This window comes from Arachis stenosperma, chromosome 6, assembly GCF_014773155.1.
Source record: "Arachis stenosperma cultivar V10309 chromosome 6, arast.V10309.gnm1.PFL2, whole genome shotgun sequence".
In the NCBI taxonomy this organism is placed as follows: domain Eukaryota; kingdom Viridiplantae; phylum Streptophyta; class Magnoliopsida; order Fabales; family Fabaceae; genus Arachis; species Arachis stenosperma.
The window spans coordinates 98,800,510-98,811,415 of NC_080382.1; the positions used below are offsets into that span (position 1 = coordinate 98,800,510).

The window sequence follows — 10,906 nt, forward strand, 5'->3', positions numbered from 1 at the left end:
TTTTGCTCAGGTCCCTCAATTTCAGCCAGAAAATACCTGAAATCACAGAAAAACACACAAACTCATAGTAAAGTCCAGAAAAGTGAATTTTAACTAAAAACTAATAAAAATATACTAAAAACTAACTAGATCATATCAAAAACATACTAAAAACAATGCCAAAAAGTATACAAATTATCCGCTCATCACTACTCCTAGTGAAAATAAAGAAATTACAAAAGTGAAAAAGGGAAAATTACATTTTGGAGGGAAAGAAAGCACTCAATAAACGTGACTCCTTAGCTGGTGTGTGGCTGGCGCTTCATCAGTGTGTCACGTGCCCTTCAAAATGGCTTGGCGTGCCATGCTTAATCCGTCAAGTGGCACCCTCATCCCTTGTCAACCTTGGCGTGCCATGCCTTCGAACTCAAGTGGCACGCCATAGTGGCATTCTTGTGTTAGCGTGCCACGCCTTCGAGCTCAAGTGGCACGCCCTTTGATTTTTCCACTTTGTTTGCCTCTGGAAACTTGAACTGGCGTGACACGCCCAGGGTCTGGCGTGCCACGCCCTTGTTGTGTGCTTGGATAAGCTCCTCTGGAAAGTTGTACTAGCGTGGCACGCCCAAGGTCTGGCGTGCCACGCCCAACCTGGCGTGCCACGCCCCTTTTGTGTCCTCCACTTTGCTCTCTGAAATTTGGTACTAGCGTGCCACTCCCACATGCATGTTTGGATCTCCCTTTTGGAATTTAGTACTGGCGTGCCACGCTTAGCTCCTGGCGTGCCATGCCAGTGCATTTTTGTGGCATTTGCCCCCAAGTGACTCGCCAGTCTCACACGCCCAGCTTCTTGTTTGTCTTCTTCCCATTTTTGACACCTTTTTCACCTACAATTAAGCATAACTCATCTCAAAGTAGTGTACCATAATATTCATCAAATAATGCATGAATTGTACTGATCAAATGAGATTTGTGCTCTTTTATGGTCTTTTTTATGCAAGAAAGAAAGGTAGATGATGCAAGTCATCACAACACCAAACTTAAGTTTTGCTTGTCCCGTGCAAATTAATGTGAGTACCCTTTATATCTTGAGGCCTTGGCTTCGAAGAATTGCAATACAACTAAGAGTAAAACTAAGTGCCTAACATATGTATGAATGTTTTAATTGTCATGGAAAGCTCTTGGATCCTTCAGGGTTCACTCAGCTATAGGCTTTAGGGTTCCTTTCTATTGATTGTCACCTTGAAGTAGTAAAGGTTGTTTTTCTTTCTTGACCACGACTCTAAGTGTTCTGTCTCAAGACAACCCTTTAATTAGGCTTTCAATTAGCACTCCCAAACCAGTTGGTTTTAGGGTACTGGGTGTTGAGACACCCCCTAAGAATTTACTTGCCCAGGTCTCTTCTTGACACATCTTTACCACAAACATCTACTAGGATCATTGATTCTTTTTGAACTTTTTAATGTTTCCTTTTTTTTCTATCCCAGTAGTTGATGCTCAGAGCTTTAGGTCTTCATTGCTTACTACTTCTTGGTTCTATGGATATTGGTGCGCGAAATTGTGATCACTACAACTTCGCACAACTAACCAGCAAGTGCACTGGGTCGTCCAAGTAATACCTTACGTGAGTAAGGGTCGATCCCACGGAGATTGTTAGCATTGAAGCAAGCTATGGTCATCTTGTAAATCTTAGTCAGGCAAACTCAAATGTATATGATGATGAACGAAAATAATATAAAGATAAAGATAGTGATACTTATGTATATCATTGGTGTAAGAGCTTCAGACAAGTGTATGAAGATGCCTTCCCTTCCGTCTCTCTGCTTTCCTACAGCCTTCATCCAATCCTTTCTTACTCCTTTCCATGGCAAGCTCGTGTAGGGTTTCACTGTTGTCAGCAGCTACCTCCCATCCGCACAGTGAAAGCTAATGCACACACTCTGTCACAGTGCTGCCAATCACCGGTTTGGTTCCCTCCCCTACCGGAATAGAATCACTCTTTTGCGTCTGTCACTAACGCCCAGTAGGTTACAGGTTTGAAGCACGTCACAGTCATTCAATCATTGAATCCTACTCAGAATACCACAGACAGGGTTAGACCTTCCGGATTCTCTTGAATGCTGCCATCAGGTCCTGCCTATACCACGAAGACTCTGATCTCACGGAATGGCTGGCTCGTTTGTCAGGCGAGCACTCGGTTGTCAGGCGATCAACCATGCATCATGCAATCAGGAATCCAAGAGATATTCACTAAGCCTCAGATGCTTGTAGAACAAGAATGGTTGTCAGTCACCTTGTTCATGGGTGAGAATGGTGATGGGCGTCAATCATCACCTTCATCATATTGAAGAACAAGTGATATCTTGGACAAAGAACAAGCGGAATTGAATGGAAGAACAATAGTAATTGCATTAATACTCGAGGTACAGCAGAGCTCCACACCTTAATCTATGGTGTGTAGAAACTCCACCGTTGAAAGTACATAAGAACAAGGTCTAGGCATGGCCGTGAGGCCAGCCCCCAAAATTGATCTAAGAACTAGATGTCCGAAGATGTAAATACAATAGTAAAAGGTCCTACTTATAGAAAAACTAGTACATAGATGAGTAAATGACATAAAAATCCACTTCCGGGCCCACTTGGTGTGTGCTTGGGCTGAGCAATGAAGCTTTTTCGTGTAGAGACTCTCCTTGGAGTTAAACGCCAGCTTTAGTGCCAATTTGGGCGTTTAACTCCCAATTAGGTGCCAGTTCCGGCGTTTAACGCTGGAATTTCTTGAGGTGACTTTGAACGCCGGTTTGGGCCATCAAATCTTGGGCAAAGTATGGACTATTATATATTGCTGGAAAGCCCAGGATGTCTACTTTCCAACGCCGTTGAGAGCGCGCCAATTGGGCTTCTGTAGCTCCAGAAAATCCACTTCGAGTGCAGGGAGGTCAGAATCCAACAGCATCTGCAGTCCTTTTGAGTCTCTGGATCAGATTTTTGCTCAGGTCCCTCAATTTCAGCCAGAAAATACCTGAAATCATAGAAAAACACACAAACTCATAGTAAAGTCCAGAAAAGTGAATTTTAATTAAAAACTAATAAAAATATACTAAAAACTAACTAGATCATACTAAAAATATACTAAAAACAATGCCAAAAATTATACAAATTATCCGCTCATCACAACACCAAACTTAAATTGTTGCTTGTCCCCAAGCAACTTAAGATCAAATAAGATAAAAGAAGAGAATATGCAATGAACTCCAAAAACATCTATGAAGATCAGTATTAATTAGATGAGCGGGGCTTTTACTTTTTGTCTCTGAATAGTTTTGGCATCTCACTCTATCCCTTGTAATTCAGAATGATTGGCTTCCTTAGGAACTTAGAATCCAGATAGTGTTAATGATTCTCCTAGTAAAGTATGATGATTCTTGAACATAGCTATTTATTGAGTCTTGGCTGTGGCCCAAAGCACTCTGTCTTCCAGTATTACCACCGGATACATACATGCCACAGACACATAATTGGGTGAACCTTTTCAGATTGTGACTCAGCTTTGCTAAAGTCCCCAATTAGAGGTGTCCAGGGTTCTTAAGCACACTCTTATTTGCCTTGGATCACAACTTTATTTCTTTCTTCTTCTTTTTTTTTTCGAAATTTTTTTTTTCGTTTGCTTTTTCTCTCTTTTTTTTTCTGCTTTTTCTTGCTTCAAGAATCATTTTTAATGATTTTTCAGATCCTCAGTAACATGTCTCCTTTTTCATCATTCTTTCAAGAGCCAACATTCATGAACCACAAATTCAAAAGACATATGCACTGTTCAAGCATACATTCAGAAAACAAAAGTGTTGCCACCACATCAAAATAATTAAACTATTATAAAATTCAGAATTCATGCAATTCTTTCCTTTTCAATTAAGCACGTTTTTATTCAAGAAAGGTGATGGATTCATAGGACATTCATAACTTTAAGGCATAGGCACTAAGACACTAATGATCACAAGACACAAACATGGATAACCATAAGCATAAAAATCGAAAAACAGAAGAATAAAGAACAAGGAAATCAAGGAACGGGTCCACCTTAGTGATGGCGGCTCTTTCTTGCTCTTGAAGATCCTATGGAGTGCTTGAGCTCCTCAATGTCTCTTCCTTGTCTTTGTTGCTCCTCCCTCATGATTCTTTGGTCTTCTCTAATTTCATGGAGGAGAATGGAGTGTTCTTGATGCTCCACCCTTAGTTGTCCCATGTTGGAACTCAATTCTCCTAGGGAGGTGTTTACTTGCTCCCAATAGTTTTGTGGAGAAAAGTGCATCCCTTGAGGTATCTCAGGGATCTCTTGATGAGAGGGGTCTCTTGTGTGCTCCATCCTTGTCTTGGTAATGGGCTTATCCTCATCAATGGTGATGTCTCCCTCTATGTCAACTCCAACTGAATAACAGAGGTGACAAATGAGATGAGAAAAGGCTAACCTTGCCAAGGTGGAGGTCTTGTCCGCCACCTTATAGAGTTCTTGGGCTATAACCTCATGAACCTCTATTTCTTCTCCAATCATGATGCTATGAATCATGATGGCCCGGTCTATGGTAACTTCGGACCGGTTGCTAGTGGGAATGATTGAGCGTTGTATGAACTCTAACCATCCTCTAGCCACGGGCTTGAGGTCATGCCTTCTCAATTGAACCGGCTTTCCTCTTGAATCTTGCTTCCATTGTGCACCCTCTTCACATATGGTTGTGAGGACTTGGTCCAACCTTTGATCAAAGTTGACCCTTCTAGTGTAAGGGTGCTCATCTCCTTGCATCATAGGCAAGTTGAACGCCACCCTCACACTCTCCGGACTTGGATGCCATAAATGGTTATGAAAAAGCAACGCTTTTACCACACCAAACTTAAAATGTTTGCTCGTCCTCGAGCAAAAAGAAGAAAGAAGAGAGTAGAAGAAGAAGAAAGGAGGAAGAGGGGGAAGGTGGTGTGTTCGGCCAAGAAGGGTAAGAAAGGGTGTTTAGGTTATGTGAAAATGAAGGGTTGAAGAAGGGTATATATAGGAGAGAGGGGGGTAATGGTTCGGCCATGGAGGGTGGGTTTGGGAGGGAAAGTGGTTTGAATTTGAAGGGTGAGGTTGGTGGGGATTTATGAAGGATGGATGTGAGTGGTGAAGAGAAAGATGGGATTTGATAGGTGAAGGGTTTTTGGGGAAGAGGTATTGAGGTGATTGGTGAATGGGGGAAGAAGAGAGAGAGTGATGGTGGGGTCCTGTGGGGTCCACAGATCCTGTGGTGTCAAGGAAAAGTCATCCCTGCACCAAATGTTGCTCAAAATCACGTTTTGAGCTATTTCTGGCGTTAAACGCCGGGCTGGTGCCCATTCCTGGCGTTTAACGCCAGGTTGTTGCCCTTTACTGGCGTTTAACGCCAGTCTGGTGCCCCTTTCTGGCGTTAAACGCCCAGAATGGTGCCAGACTGGGCGTTAAACGCCCAACAGCTAGCATTACTGGCGTTTGAACGCCAGCTTCTTCTCCTCCAGGGTGTGCTATTTTTCTTCCTGTTTTTCATTCTGTTTTTGCTTTTTTTCATTGTTTTTGTGACTTCTTATGATCATCAACCTACAAAAAAGATAAAATAACAAAAGAAAATAGTTAACTATAAAACATTGGGTTGCCTCCCAACAAGCGTTTCTTTAATGTCATTAGCTTGACAGAGGACTCTCATGGAGCCTCAGAAATGCTCAGAGCCATGTTGGAACCTCCCAACACCAAACTTAGAGTTTGAATGTGGGGGTTCAACACCAAACTTAGAGTTTGGTTGTGGCCTCCCAACACCAAACTTAGAGTTTGACTGTGGGGGCTCTGCTTGGCTCTGTTTTGAGAGAAGCTCTTCATGCTTCCTCTCCATGATGATAGAGGGATGTCCTTGGGCCTTAAACACCAAGGATTCTTCATTCACTTGAATGATCAACTCTCCTCTATCAACATCAATCACAGCCTTTGCTGTGGCTAGGAAGGGTCTGCCAAGGATGATGGATTCATCCATGCACTTCCCAGTCTCTAGGACTATGAAGTCAATAGGGATGTAATGGTCTTCAATCTTCACCAAAACATTCTCTACAAGTCCATGAGCTTGTTTTCTTGAATTGTCTGCCATCTCTAATGAGATTCTTGCAGCTTGCACCTCAAAGATCCCTAATTTCTCCATTACAGAGAGGGGCATGAGGTTTACACTTGACCCCAAGTCACACAAGGCCTTTTTGAAGGTTATGGTGCCTATGGTACAAGGTATAGAAAACTTCCCAGGATCCTGCCTCTTTTGAGGCAGTTTCTGCCTAGACAAGTCATCCAGTTCTTTGGTGAGCAAAGGTAGTTCATCCTTCCAAGTCTCATTTCCAAATAACTTGTCATTTAGCTTCATGATTGCTCCAAGGTATTTAGCAACTTGCTCTTCAGTGACATACTCATCCTCTTCAGAGGAAGAATACTCATCAGAGCTCATGAATGGCAGAAGCAAGTCCAATGGAATCTCTATGGTCTCATTTTGAGCCTCAGATTCCCATTGGTCCTCTTTGAGGAACTCAGAGGAGATTGGTACACGCCCACTGAGGTCTTCCTCAGTGGCGTCCTCCTCCTCTCTTTCCTCTCCATATTCGGCCATGTTTATGGCTTTGCACTCTCCTTTTGGATTTTCTTCTGTATTACTTGGGAGAGTACTTGGAGGGAGTTCAGTAACTTTCTTGCTCAACTGTCCCACTTGTCCTTCCAAATTCCTAATGGAGGACCTTGTTTCATTCATGAAACTTTGAGTGGTCTTTATTAGATCAGAGACCATTGTTGCTAAGTCAGAAGTATTCTGCTTAGAATTCTCTATCTGTTGCTGAGAAGATGATAGAAAAGGCTTGCCATTGCTAAACCTGTTTCTTCCACCATTATTGTTATTGAAACCTTGTTGAGGTCTCTCTTGATTCTTCCATGAGAAATTGGGGTGATTTCTCCATGAAGAATTGTAGGTGTTTCCATAGGGTTCTCCTAGGTAATTCACCTCTTCCATTGAAGGGTTCTCAGGATCATAGGCTTCTTCCTCAGATGAAGCTTCCTTAGTACTGCTTGGTGCATTTTGCATTCCAGACAGACTTTGAGAAATCAAATTGACTTGTTGAGTCAATATCTTGTTCTGAGCCAATATGGCATTCAGAGTGTCAATCTCAAGAACTCCTTTCTTCTGACTAGTCCCATTGTTCACAGGATTTCTTTCAGAAGTGTACATGAATTGGTTATTTGTAACCATTTCAATCAATTCTTGAGCTTCTGCAGGCGTCTTCTTCAGATGAAGAGATCCTCCAGCAGAGCTATCCAAAGACATCTTGGATAGTTCAGAGAGACCATCATAGAAAATACCTATGATGCTCCATTCAGAAAGCATGTCTGAAGGACATCTTCTGATTAATTGTTTGTATCTTTCCCAAGCTTCATAGAGGGATTCTCCATCCTTCTGTCTGAAGGTTTGGACTTCCACTCTAAGCTTACTCCATCTTTGTGGTGGAAAGAACTTTGCCAAGAAGGCATTGACTAGCTTTTCCCAAGAGTCCAGGCTTTCTTTAGGTTGAGAATCCAACCATATTCTAGCTCTGTCTCTTACAGCAAAAGGGAATAGCATCAGTCTATAGACCTCAGGGTTAACCCCATTAGTCTTGACTGTGTCACAGATTTGCAAGAATTCAGCTAAGAACTGATGAGGATCTTCCATTGGAAGTCCATGGAACTTGCAATTCTGTTGCATTAGAGAAACTAATTGAGGCTTAAGCTCAAAGTTGTTTGCTCCAATGGCAGGGATAGAGATGCTTCTCCCATAGAAATCAGGAGTAGGTGCAGTAAAGTCACCCAGCACCTTCCTTGCATTGTTGGCATTGTTGTTGTTTTCGGCTGCCATGTGTTCTTCTTCCTTGAAGAATTCGGTCAGGTCCTCTAAAGAGAGTTGTGCCTTGGCTTCTCTTAGCTTTCTCTTCAGGGTTCTCTCGGGTTCAGGGTCAGCTTCAACAAGAATGCCTTTGTCTCTGCTCCTGCTCATATGAAAGAGAAGAGAAACAGAAAGTGTGGAATCCTCTATGTCACAGTATAGAGATTCCTTGAAATGTCAGAGGAAAAGAGAAATAGAAAGAAGAAGGAGAAGGAGAATTCGAACTTTAATTAGATAAGGTTCGAATTGTGCATTGAGAAGGAGTGGTACTCCATAAATAGAAGGATGTGGGGAGGAGGGAAGAGAATTTTCGAAAATTCAATTAAAAGATTTTGAAAACATTTTGAAAATTTGATTGATAATTTTCGAAAATTCAAAGTGGAAAAGAGATCAAGTGATTTTTGAAAAAGATGTTGAAATTAGAAATTAAAAAGATTTGATTGAAAACTATTTTGAAAAAGATGTGGTTAAAAAGATTTAATTGAAAAGTTATGGTTTTAAAAAAGATGTGATTGAGAAGATATGATTTGAAAACAATTTTAAAAGATATGATTTGAAAACAATTTTAAAAGATATGATTTGAAAACAATTTGAAAAGATATGATTAAAAAAAATATTAATGACTTGCCTAACAAGAAAAGATATGATTCAAACATAAAACCTTTCTTAATAGAAAAGGCAAAAAATGTTCAATCAAATCATTAATTGTTGGTAAGTATCTTTGAAAAAGGAAAGAAATTGATTTTGAAAACATTTGATTGAAAAGATATGATTTGAAAAAGATTTGGTTTTGAAAAACTTTGAAAACTTGAAAAAAAATTGATTTTGAAAACAAAATCTTCCCCCTAGCACCATCCTGGCGTTAAACGCCCAGAATGGTATACATTCTGGCGTTTAACGCCCAAAATGCTACCTCTTTGGGCGTTAAACGCCCAACCAGGTGCCCTGGCTGGCGTTTAAACGCCAGTCTGCCTTCTTCACTGGGCATTTTTGAATGCTCAGCTTTTTCTGTATAATTCCTCTGCAGTATGTTCTGAATCTTCAATTCTTTGTATCATTGACTTGAAAAGACACAAATTAAAAATATTTTTGGATTTTTTTTTTATAATCAAAATGCAAAAGGAATCAATTAACAATGCATGCAAGACACCAAACTTAGCAGTTTGTATACTACTGACACTAACAATATGAGAATGCATATGAGACACACAAAATGCTTCAAGTCAATAGAATTCAAAGATTAGAACACAAAAATCATCAAGAATTACTTGAAGATCCTTGAGACACATGAATGAATGCATGCAATTGACACTAAACTTAAGATGAGACACTAGACTTAAGCATGAAACATCAAATATTTTTGGGTTTTTTATGATTTTGTAAATTTTTTTGTGTTTTTCGAAAATTAAGTGGGAAAAGGTATCAAAATTCTCAATGAGAATTCCAGGAATCAGTGCAATGCTAGTCTAAGACTCTGGTCCAGGAATTAGACATGGCTTCACAGCCAGCCAAGCTTTCAAGGAAAGCTTCAGTCCAAAACACTAGACATGACCAAAGGTCAGCCAAATCTTAGCAGATCACTGCTCCAAAAGCAAAATTGATGAAAATCAACAAGCTCTTGTGGTGATAAGTTGAAACCTCGGTCCAATCAGATTAGACATGGCTTCTCAGCCAGCCAGATTTCAACAAATCATCATGAAACTCTAGAATTCATCTTCAAGAATTTCGAAAAAAATAAATACCTAATCTAAGCAACAAGATGAACCGTCAGTTGTCCAAACTAGAACAATCCCAGGCATTGTTACCAAAAGCTTGCTCAAAACTTGAACAATCCCCGGCAACGGCGCCAAAAACTTGGTGCGCGAAATTGTGATCACTACAACTTCGCACAACTAACCAGCAAGTGCACTGGGTCGTCCAAGTAATACCTTACGTGAGTAAGGGTCGATCCCACGGAGATTGTTAGCATTGAAGCAAGCTATGGTCATCTTGTAAATCTTAGTCAGACAAACTCAAATGTATATGATGATGAACGAAAATAATATAAAGATAAAGATAGTGATACTTATGTATATCATTGGTGTAAGAGCTTCAGACAAGTGTATGAAGATGCCTTCCCTTCCGTCTCTCTGCTTTCCTACAGCCTTCATCCAATCCTTTCTTACTCCTTTCCATGGCAAGCTCGTGTAGGGTTTCACTGTTGTCAGCAGCTACCTCCCATCCGCGCAGTGAAAGCTAATGCACACACTCTGTCACAGTGCTGCCAATCACCGGTTTGGTTCCCTCCCCTACCGGAATAGAATCACTCTTTTGCGTCTGTCACTAACGCCCAGTAGGTTACAGGTTTGAAGCACGTCACAGTCATTCAATCATTGAATCCTACTCAGAATACCACAGACAAGGTTAGACCTTCCGGATTCTCTTGAATGCTGCCATCAGGTCCTGCCTATACCACGAAGACTCTGATCTCACGGAATGGCTGGCTCGTTTGTCAGGCGAGCACTCGGTTGTCAGGCGATCAACCATGCATCATGCAATCAGGAATCCAAGAGATATTCACTAAGCCTCAGATGCTTGTAGAACAAGAATGGTTGTCAGTCACCTTGTTCATGGGTGAGAATGGTGATGGGCGTCAATCATCACCTTCATCATATTGAAGAACAAGTGATATCTTGGACAAAGAACAAGCGGAATTGAATGGAAGAACAATAGTAATTGCATTAATACTCGAGGTACAGCAGAGCTCCACACCTTAATCTATGGTGTGTAGAAACTCCACCGTTGAAAGTACATAAGAACAAGGTCTAGGCATGCCCGTGAGGCCAGCCCCCAAAATTGATCTAAGAACTAGATGTCCGAAGATGTAAATACAATAGTAAAAGGTCCTACTTATAGAAAAACTAGTACATAGATGAGTAAATGACATAAAAATCCACTTCCGGGCCCACTTGGTGTGTGCTTGGGCTGAGCAATGAAGCTTTTTCGTGTAGAGA

The 10,906-nt window shown here is 41.0% G+C and overlaps 1 non-coding gene across 1 annotated transcript; it reads left to right on the plus strand.

Annotated features, from left to right (window-relative positions):
* Nucleotides 1-7,373: 7,373 nt before the first annotated feature.
* LOC130938280 (small nucleolar RNA R71) lies at nucleotides 7,374-7,481 on the plus strand. The gene has a single exon (XR_009069452.1). It is a non-coding gene; the product is annotated as a small nucleolar RNA R71 (small nucleolar RNA).
* Nucleotides 7,482-10,906: the final 3,425 nt, after the last annotated feature.